This window comes from Tachypleus tridentatus, chromosome 8 (assembly GCF_004210375.1).
Source record: "Tachypleus tridentatus isolate NWPU-2018 chromosome 8, ASM421037v1, whole genome shotgun sequence".
Lineage (NCBI taxonomy): Eukaryota > Metazoa > Arthropoda > Merostomata > Xiphosura > Limulidae > Tachypleus > Tachypleus tridentatus.
Window position 1 is genome coordinate 140,316,948 of NC_134832.1, and position 9,850 is coordinate 140,326,797.

At 35.8% G+C, this 9,850-nt stretch overlaps 1 non-coding gene across 1 annotated transcript; it reads left to right on the plus strand.

Moving 5' to 3' along the window:
- The first annotated feature begins 204 nt into the window (after positions 1–204).
- TRNAL-CAA (transfer RNA leucine (anticodon CAA)) lies at positions 205–322 on the plus strand. Its single transcript has 2 exons — positions 205–242; positions 277–322. It is a non-coding gene; the product is annotated as a tRNA-Leu (tRNA).
- The last annotated feature ends 9,528 nt before the right edge of the window (positions 323–9,850 follow it).

Consider the following 9,850-nt stretch of genomic DNA (forward strand, 5'->3'; position numbering starts at 1 on the left):
TGCACCGAACATGCTGACCGTTTCAGCCGTGGGGGGCGTTATACTGACATGGTCAATCCCACTATTTGTTGGTAAAAGAGTAGCCCAAGAGTTGGCGGTGGGAGGTGATGACTAGTTTCCTTCCCTATAATGATTCACTGCTAAATTGAGAATGGTTAGAGCAGATACCCCTCCTATAGAACCTGTTTTACAAAATATACTCATGTCAGGATGGCCGAGCGGTCTAAGGCGCCAGACTCAAGGTTCTTCCTTCCACTGTTGAAGTGGGTGTGTGTATTCTGGTCTCCGTATGGAGGCGTGGGTTCGAATCCCACTTCTGACAAACTCTTTTTCCACTCGAATTACATGGCAAAACAGCGTAAACTACTTAAAAAACAAGACAAGATATTTAAAGACCACCTAGATAACACGCCATGACCCAGACTTGAACAGACACTTCAACAAAAGCACATATATGCCAAAATACCCAGTAAACACATTAATAAAACAATAGACTGGAGCACTCTGCAACTGATAAAAAATATAACAGTAATGGAAGCACAAACAACCATCAAAAACACAAAAAACAAAGCTCTTGGAGAAGATCGTATACAAGCAATTCTCTTAAAACATGGTATTCAGAAATTATATGATCATCTAACAGCCTTATTTAACTTATCATTATTAGCTGGATATATCTCTTTTTCTCGGAAGGAAGCAGTAATATTAGTGTTCCAGAAAAAAAACATATTGTTATTGTATACACAACAAAAGAGGGTACGACTGTAACAAAATCTAAGGGTTCTATTCTCACTAAGAAAATAGACTCGACATGGCCAGGTGGTTAAGGCACTCGGCTCATAATCCAAAGATCGCGGGGGGGCATTTTAATGTGACGGTCTATCCCACTATTCATTGGTAAAAGAGTAGCCCAAGAATTGACAATGGGTGGTGATGACTAGCTGCCTTCCCTCTAGTCTTACACTACTAAATTAGGGACGGCTAGCGCAGATAGCCCTCGTGCAGCTTTGTGCGAAATTCAAACCAAACCAAATCGCGTAAAAGATATTTATATATATACATTCATGTGCCACCTATAAAATTAATAGTAACGGAAGTACTAACAGCTATCATAAACACAAAAAACAAAGCTCCTGAAGAAGATGGTATACAAGCTAAAACATGGTACTGAGAAACTATATGAACACCATACAGCTTTATTTAACATATTATTATTATTTGTTGGATATATCCAAGTTTCTTGGAAGGAAGAAGTAATATTAACGTTCTAGAAAAAAGGAAAGCCAGCAAATAAACCAAACAATTACCACCCAAATAGTCTAACCAGTTGTATCGCAACATTTTGAAAAAAATAATTAGTAACCGACTATCTATATACTTGGAAGTAAATTCAAAATTACTCGAAATTCAAAACGGCTACATTTTTAAGATTAACTTATGATACCAAATTAACGTGGATACAGCGTACAAACTATATCCTGACTAGAATTTGGTAAAGAGAAGATTATGGAAGATTCTTTCAGGTAATAATTTACAAAACATACATTACACCTGTAATATAATATCCTGCCTGGATAAACATAACACACAAACATTTATAGAAACTACAAAAAATACAAAATTCAATCTTAAAATACCACGTAGATCTTCATACACATTAATGCACAAAAATACAAACACAGAAACAATATCTGTAAGACTTGCATAATGCACTAAATTATTTTAATAAAAAGTAGCATAAAATGAATTATTGTGTGATCTTGACAGATACTACGTGTATGATGAACATAGTCCTAAGTACCTCTCTTCTATAAATATATCATCATCATCATTCACCATTTGATTGCGGATTCTTCAACAGATATTTAAGTGAGTAGGTTGTTAGCCCACTGCACCGAGCCGTCCATAATTTAGTAGTGTAAGACTAGAGGGAAGACAGCTAGTCATCACCACCCACCGCCAACTCTTGGGCTACTCTTTTACCAACGAATTGTGGGATTGACCGTCACATTATGACGCCCCCACGGCTGAGAGGGCGAGCATGTTTATGCAAACCCGCGACTCTCGGATTACGAGTCGCACGCCTTACGCGCTTGGCCATGCCGGACCCCTATAAATATATATTTAAGAAATATAAAACAAGTTGGCCACCACGCACTAGACGCTTAAAACTAGTTGTATATTATTTTCCTTCTTGTTTTTTTTCTTTTCTTTTCGTTTATTATTATTTTCATTATTTATTATTATTATTTCATTTTTACGATAAATATATATGAAAAAAGTAAAAGTAAAACAAACAACCAAAAAACGAATAGAAATACTGAAAAAAAGATAAAAATCGAATAAAAAAATTTGAAAAAAAATGGATAAAAAAAGGGCAAATCAAGACAGTACATGAACATTGCCCTGAAAAGGGCCGGAATACTGTGGGATACTCTGGCCCAAATACCTACAAAGAAGAATCGAAGCGAAAATGCACTTCTCAATGATTTCACAAGAAGAAACGAGAGAGACTTGGAAGAACCAACGTTGGAATGGGTTTAATCTTAAAGCTGTTGAAGAAGGTCAGAAGCTACGATACCTGTTTTGCAAACATAGTTTTGAAACTATTTTGTACCACTTACTTCTGAATCTACAACTTTGTTATTAACGGGAATTTTATAATATCTCAAAGAAACAAGTGAGCTCAAGTGAATATTTCAAACACAACTGTGATACATACCCATTTGAGGGACAACTGATTCGATTTCTCGCGTTAAGCATAGCAGATATACCAAAGTGGTTTTGCTTTAAAACAAACAAACAAGCGAAACAGTAATGCAACGTCCTGTAAAAGCTGCAAGCCATTCTCACTTACTATGTATATACAGTATTTTTCGAAATGCTGTTTACCTTTAACTGTGTGTGTCTTATCAATCATGCTGCATCCCGTGGATCAAATGCGTGAAATGTAAGTTCGCCAGTATGCGCTTTCACTGATAGTGGCTTGCCAGAAAAGTGTCTTAAAACTTGGCTTCGCTGGTCAGAGAAAGAAATAGAAAATTAAGTTAACACCATGGCAAATGTTAATTTCAGATTCTCTAGGGGATATTCAGCTTTGTTGAGCGTTTTGAGACTTTTTGCATAGAACTGGTTGTTTCGTGATATCTTCGCACCATTTGGTATTATTAATATAAAGAAAAGATAATGTTTTGTTACATAATTACTTAAACAACGTCTTTATCTTGCAAGTATAATGACTAAAGAGGTTGAATGTGTTACCAAGTATTGGTAGAGCTTGAAGTGATCCAGGCTAAAAGTTATACCCGCTTTCAAACTTCAAATAAAAATACTTCTCTCAACTTAAAATTATTCCCCCTTCTCCAAGTGACTCAGCGACAAGTCTGAAGGCTTTTAAAGTTAAAAGTCGGGTTTCGATACCCACCTGGATATAACACAGCCCATTCTATTGGCTTGTGTTTAACAGTAAATACACAAACTAAACTTAATGGAGGGTTGTAAATCTTTCCTGAGACTACAACCTTGATGTAAGTCTTCATCACTGCTATAAGTTTCTTCCAAGGAGCTTGTCACGTTTTCCCATTAGTACATACAGTGTACATGTAAATCATGTGATTTACATTGGCATCATTTCATCAGACACCTTCATTTGCGTCACCTAAGAAAGGAATTCGTTTTGTTTTTAAAAGACACATGATAAATTTATAGGTTGAAGCACGTCGTCAGCTGACTTCCTACCAATGCATCAAATAATATTGTTAATGACTCATTCCAAATCAGAGTTTAATATGTAACACAAGTTTTAATCCTGGATAGTATGTTTTTCTTAACTGCTTATGTTGTAAAAGTAGAGAAAATGGCCATTATTCCCTTCAAACTTTGGTTTTGTTATCCTGGATAATTAAATTTAGAAATTAATCTATTTTCTATGTGAAAACAAGCAAATTTGCTCATTTTCATTTAAATAAGGTCTGAATAAAACAACATGTGAATCGAGATTTAAATGTATACAAGATCTACTAAAGTTATACAGAAATGAACAAAAATGTTTAGAAGTGTGTACTTTTTCGAGATTTGAGACTGTAATGTGAATCACTTTTATGTATCAGCCCCAAAATATAGTCTCTCATCATGTTTTCGTTATACGCTCCCAGGTTACAAAAGCAAAGTATGAAGAGAAAATAGGTCTTTTTTTTCATGCACTTTAGGCATAAGCAATTGGAAAATTACGCTTTCTGCCCAGGGACAAGAAAAAGTAAAAATTTTGTTACACAGTGTAATCGGTACTTTTAATAAGTTGGTACAAAGTGTTATTGGCAGATTGTCTATGGCTCTTTAATCTGTAAAAGAGAACTCGTTTCAACTCATTGTCATTATTTGTATCAGACGAATCTAAGAATATGAAAACAAATTTCCCAGCATACTTCATTGGTGAATCAGAAATCCAGACTAGATTTAATTGATTTGAAATAAGGTGTTGGTTTACGAAGGTAATCTACACCATATTTCCTGATCACGAGAAACCTACTTGAAATAAAAATGTATCTCAAAACAACTGGTATGGGTATAACACTTATTGATGAGGAGAGAACAAAGAGGTTAACCATAAGAAGACCTTGGAAGGTCCAAACGTTGTTCTCTGCTTATCAGTAAAAGTGTTAATACCCATACCAACCGTTCTGAGACACCATACGATATTTGTTACCAATACAGCTCAACTTGCTTGAGAAACCACATCCACTGATGGTACGAAATGTTAATAGATTTCTCCACGCATTTTCTGCCAGAACTCAGACAAAATTAATAATTAACTTCAGGACATACAGGAATAAGTTTGGTGAATATATCTATGTTAGAGCTGATAACTGGTTTGGAACAAATGAAAAGCTGGCATCCTGAAGGCGAAGCATCATCTGTATGTCTGCTTCTTTCTGAGTCGAATATAGTTGACTCACAACATCGTCATAATCAATCTTAGTTGTCCGTTTACCAATATCTACATATTTAAGCTTCATCTATCAGTTTGTTTTTTACTTAATGTCGTAACTACCAACTGATTAATCAAGAAACTTTGCTATGACTCCAAATGTTTGTATTTTAGGTGGTTTGCCAATAACTTCTGCCAATGCAATGACTTGTTTAAGTGAATACTGGCAGTGGAGATTCCGTTATAAAATTTAAACCAAGACACCTCTGTTGAAAGGCAGAAATCTTCGTAAAAAATCTGCCAAAGATAGAGGAACAGTTAAAGAAACAGGATGTTACCAAGACTGATCTTTTCTACTAACTACATCAGTTGTAATTGTATAAGATCTTTCAAACCTTGACACATTTTACCTTTTGAGTTTTAGTTGTGAAATGATTTAAACATCTTGTTGTTATTCCTGGAATGGTTTCATATACGTTAATATTTTCTAAGGTGCAGCAATCATCTACAGAGGATATTACAACCTGGATGTTGCTAACTCTGAAGAGGATGCTGTTGATTAATAAATATTAAACATTGGATGGGAATAACCTTAACGATATCCTGAAGGAAATGGATCTAGGTGTAATAGTTGAACAGTTTCTTAAGCCATCCAAGCAATGTGTTGCTGTTAGTAGTAAACCAAATACGATCCTTAGGTTGTATTCTGAGAAATGGTAAATACACGACTAAATCTGAGAAGGTTACAGTTTTATTGTAGAGGTCACTGGTTGGGCCAAATTTGGAGTATTACGTTCAGTCTTGGTCTTCTTACCTCAGGAAGAACATTGAACTGTTGGAAAGGATTCAGGGAAGAGTTACTAGAATGATACATGAGATGAAGGTGTTATCACAGAAGGATAGATTAAGTTATATAAAGGGAATATGATTGAGACGTTTAAGATTGTAGAGGGGGATTGACAGAGTAATTGCATCATTTCTTTTCATATTTAACGGCGAGAATTATAGAACTATGGGACACAAATATAGATCTAGGTAAGGTAAAAGCCTTTTTTAGCTGAGGCAGTTTTATTTCCCTGTCAGAGTAGTTGGACTTTGGAATTGGTTGCCTTCGGATATTGGGCAATGAATTTAAGTGAGTTTAAGAGAAAGCTTTAATATTTTTCTTTTACTTATTTGACAGTCTTAGTTTAGTTTAGAGGACATGGCAGCCTTGATGGACCGATACTTCCCTTGTTGTCCCAAAAACTGTTATGTTATATCCTAATGATAGAATTACTTTTTCCGTTGCAGTTGAGTAGATAAGTTGTTATATCATAGGTGACAACATATCCTTTTGGAACACAATCTAGATCACTACCGTCTCTTTGTCTTCCTTTGTATATCATCTTAATCCGTTATTCTCATGAACAAAAATAGTGAATAGGATAATAGATATATTTAGACTAATAACACAACATTACTATCATTGCAACTCAGCATGAATTGGGTGGTTAGGATTATGAAATGTGTTATTCTCATGAACAAAATAGTGAATATGGTAATAAATATATTTAGCCTAATAACACAACATTACTATCATTGCAGCTCAGCATGAATAGGTGGTTAAGATTATGAAATCGAAATGTGTCTCACCATACACAATCGCTCTTTTAACTGTGGTGACGTTATAATGGTCTGGTCAATCTCACTATTTGTTGGTAAAAGAGTAGCCTAAGAGTTGACGGTGGGTGATGATGACTAACTGCTTTAATACTATCCTTTCAATGGTAAAGTAGGAAGGACTGGCTCAGATAGCTCTCTTGTAGATTTGCGCGAAATTTGGACTTAATCAAACCGTACTAAAACTGTACTTTGTTTATTTTCACTTCTTTCGGGCCTAAGAGTTTGATCTATGGTAGTGTTTGCTCTATATTATTGATTATTAGGAAATCAAGCGGGTGGATTTCTACCAGTCTAGATGACACACAAAATATTAACAATTTTGTTGAACAAACACTTGCTTGTCTGAGGTTCGTACAAATGCCGTAAACAGTTCCTCATAATGTTACAAGTCAATTACTAAGCTTTGTTAAAATGTTTTTATATTTTCATTTTTTTTCCATGAAAGACAACAAGAAAACTGGCCACTTCATAAAATCAATGAATGGGACACAGTGGGATCTTGATTGTTTTTCTTATACTGAAGAGGAACACAACTCTCAGATTGAAAATACAAACCATGAAGAAATAATAATTGTGACCCGGCATGGCAAGGTGGATTAAAGCGTTCGACTCGTAATGTGAGGGTTGCGGGTTCGAATCCCTGTTGCACCGAACATGCTGACCGTTTCAGCCGTGGGGGCGTTATACTGACATGGTCAATCCCACTATTTGTTGGTAAAAGAGTAGCCCAAGAGTTGGCGGTGGGAGGTGATGACTAGTTTCTACCCACCACGGATATCAAAATCCGGTTTCTAGCGATGTAAGTTTCAGATGGACCGCTGTGCCACTGGGGGACGCGAGAAATAATCATTTCCATGCTTTTCACATATGTACACTCAATAAAAACCATAGCAAACATGTGGTAGTGTAGATGTAAATACGTATTTGCTCCTAGCGGGAAAGTAGAAAACAATTGTAAAAATATAAAGCCTTTTAAAAGCGTTTTCTACCAACATATCTATTCATATCTACGTCTTAATGACGTTGGCTAATTAGTTTTTAATTTCTTTTATTTCCGCCTTCAGTAGCACAGCGGTATACCTGCGGACTTACAGCGCTAGATCCGGGTTTTGATACCCGTGATGGTCAGAGCACAAATAGCTTGTCGTATAGATTTGTGCTTACCTACTAACAAACTCTCCCTTCCAGTCAAAGCACGTGTCTTTTTCATAAATGTTTGAATCGTAATATTTGTTCGAATGGCCTTTTTCTTTTCTTTTTTACCTAAGACTCATAAATTATTAGGGATAAATATTTATAAACCAGCCATCAAGAATTCTCGTTAGAGATAAGTATTAACTGATTATTTCTCTAGCTTTCAAAAAATAAAAACACGAAACAGTTTAAACAAAGTGAGTCCATAAAAATGGAGCAAATCAGAGCGTGTGAGGTATCTAAACACAGGTGGTCGTTGAAATAACATTTTAACTTATTAAATGTGAAGGCCAGACATTACATAAACTTTCAATAAATGACGTGCACAGCGAGATGCTTGGGAGGGCTTAAGCCCCTCCAATATTGCTCTTATGCCACAAAGTGTTTTTTTTTTTTGGAATTATATAAAATTACCTGTGTACCTCAAGTAACTCACAATCTTCCCTAACACTTTCACTACCTCCCTCCCCCAAGAAAATAAATCTTGCTTTGCAATACATCAGGAGTGCTCCTATTTCAGAATGAAACCTTTAACATGTTAATAATGTTCATTATTTTTGTTTGGGAATTTCGCACAAAGGTACTCGAGGGCTATCTGTGCTAGCCGTCCCTAATTTAGCAGTGTAAGACTAGAGGGAAGGCAGCTAGTCATCACCACCCACCGCCAACTCTTGGGCTACTCTTTTACCAACGAATAGTGGGATTGACCGTCACATTATACACCCCCACGGCTGGGAGGGCGAGCATGTTTAGCGCGACGGGGGCGCGAACCCGCGACCCTCGGATTACGAGTCGCACGCCTTACGCGCTTGGCAATGTTCATTATAATTTTATAGTTTTATGATTATGTTTCCTGGAAGAACTGCTAAAATCGTGTCTGATTTAGTTTTATGTGTTACTTTTATAATTGTTTTTCCTGAAACTACTAAAATCGTGTCAGATTTAGTTTTATGTGTTAACATTGTAATTATGTTTCCTGGAACTACTAAAATCGTGATTTAGTTTTATGTGTTACTTTTATAATTATGTTTCCTGGAACTACTGAAATCGTGATTTAGTTCTATGTGTTACTTTTATAATTATGTTTCCTGGAACTACTGAAATCGTGATTTAGTTTTATGTGTTACTTTTATAATTATGTTTCCTGGAACTACTAAAATCGTGATTTAGTTCTATGTGTTACTTTTATAATTATGTTTCCTGGAACTACTGAAATCGTGATTTAGTTTTATGTGTTACTTTTATAATTATGTTTCCTGGAACTACTGAAATCGTGATTTAGTTTTATGTGTTACTTTTATAATTATGTTTCCTGGAACTACTAAAATCGTGATTTAGTTCTATGTGTTACTTTTATAATTATGTTTCCTGGAACTACTGAAATCGTGATTTAGTTCTATGTGTTAACATTGTAATTATGTTTCCTGGAACTACTGAAATCGTGAGTGATTTATTTAGTTGTGTATGTGATATAGTGTGTACTTGAGCATACATATCAGCACTTTCTTCCATAGGCAAAGTGTATACAAATAAAAAAATGCTAGGTTTTTTGTTTTGGAATTTCGCGCGAAGCTATACGAGGGCTATCTATGCTAGACGTCCCTAATTTAGCAGTGCAAGATTAGAGGGAAGACAACTCTTAGGCTACTCTTTTACCAACGAATAGTGGGGATTGACCATCACATTATAAATTCCCCTTGGCTGAAAGGCCAAGCATGTTTGATGAGATGGGGATTCTAACCCACGACCTTGAGATTAGGAGTCGACCGCCTTAACCACCTGGGTATACCGAACCGATAAAGGTTAGATCTCATAGTATAGTCGGTGTCTTTATGGAAACAAGTAAAACTGCGGGCATTTTAAGTGCGAATTTTTTGGTCTTGATGTCTCAGAACGAGGAAGAGGTTGACAAAACCTGGCCTACCTGGATATATAAACATCAATACCCAAATACCCATACAAGAGAGAGAGATGTCTGAAAAGTTATGTTACACAAATTTTCACACTCACGCACATTTGGGTTCGATTTTCCTTGGTGAACATACTAGACAGGCCAATGTGGCT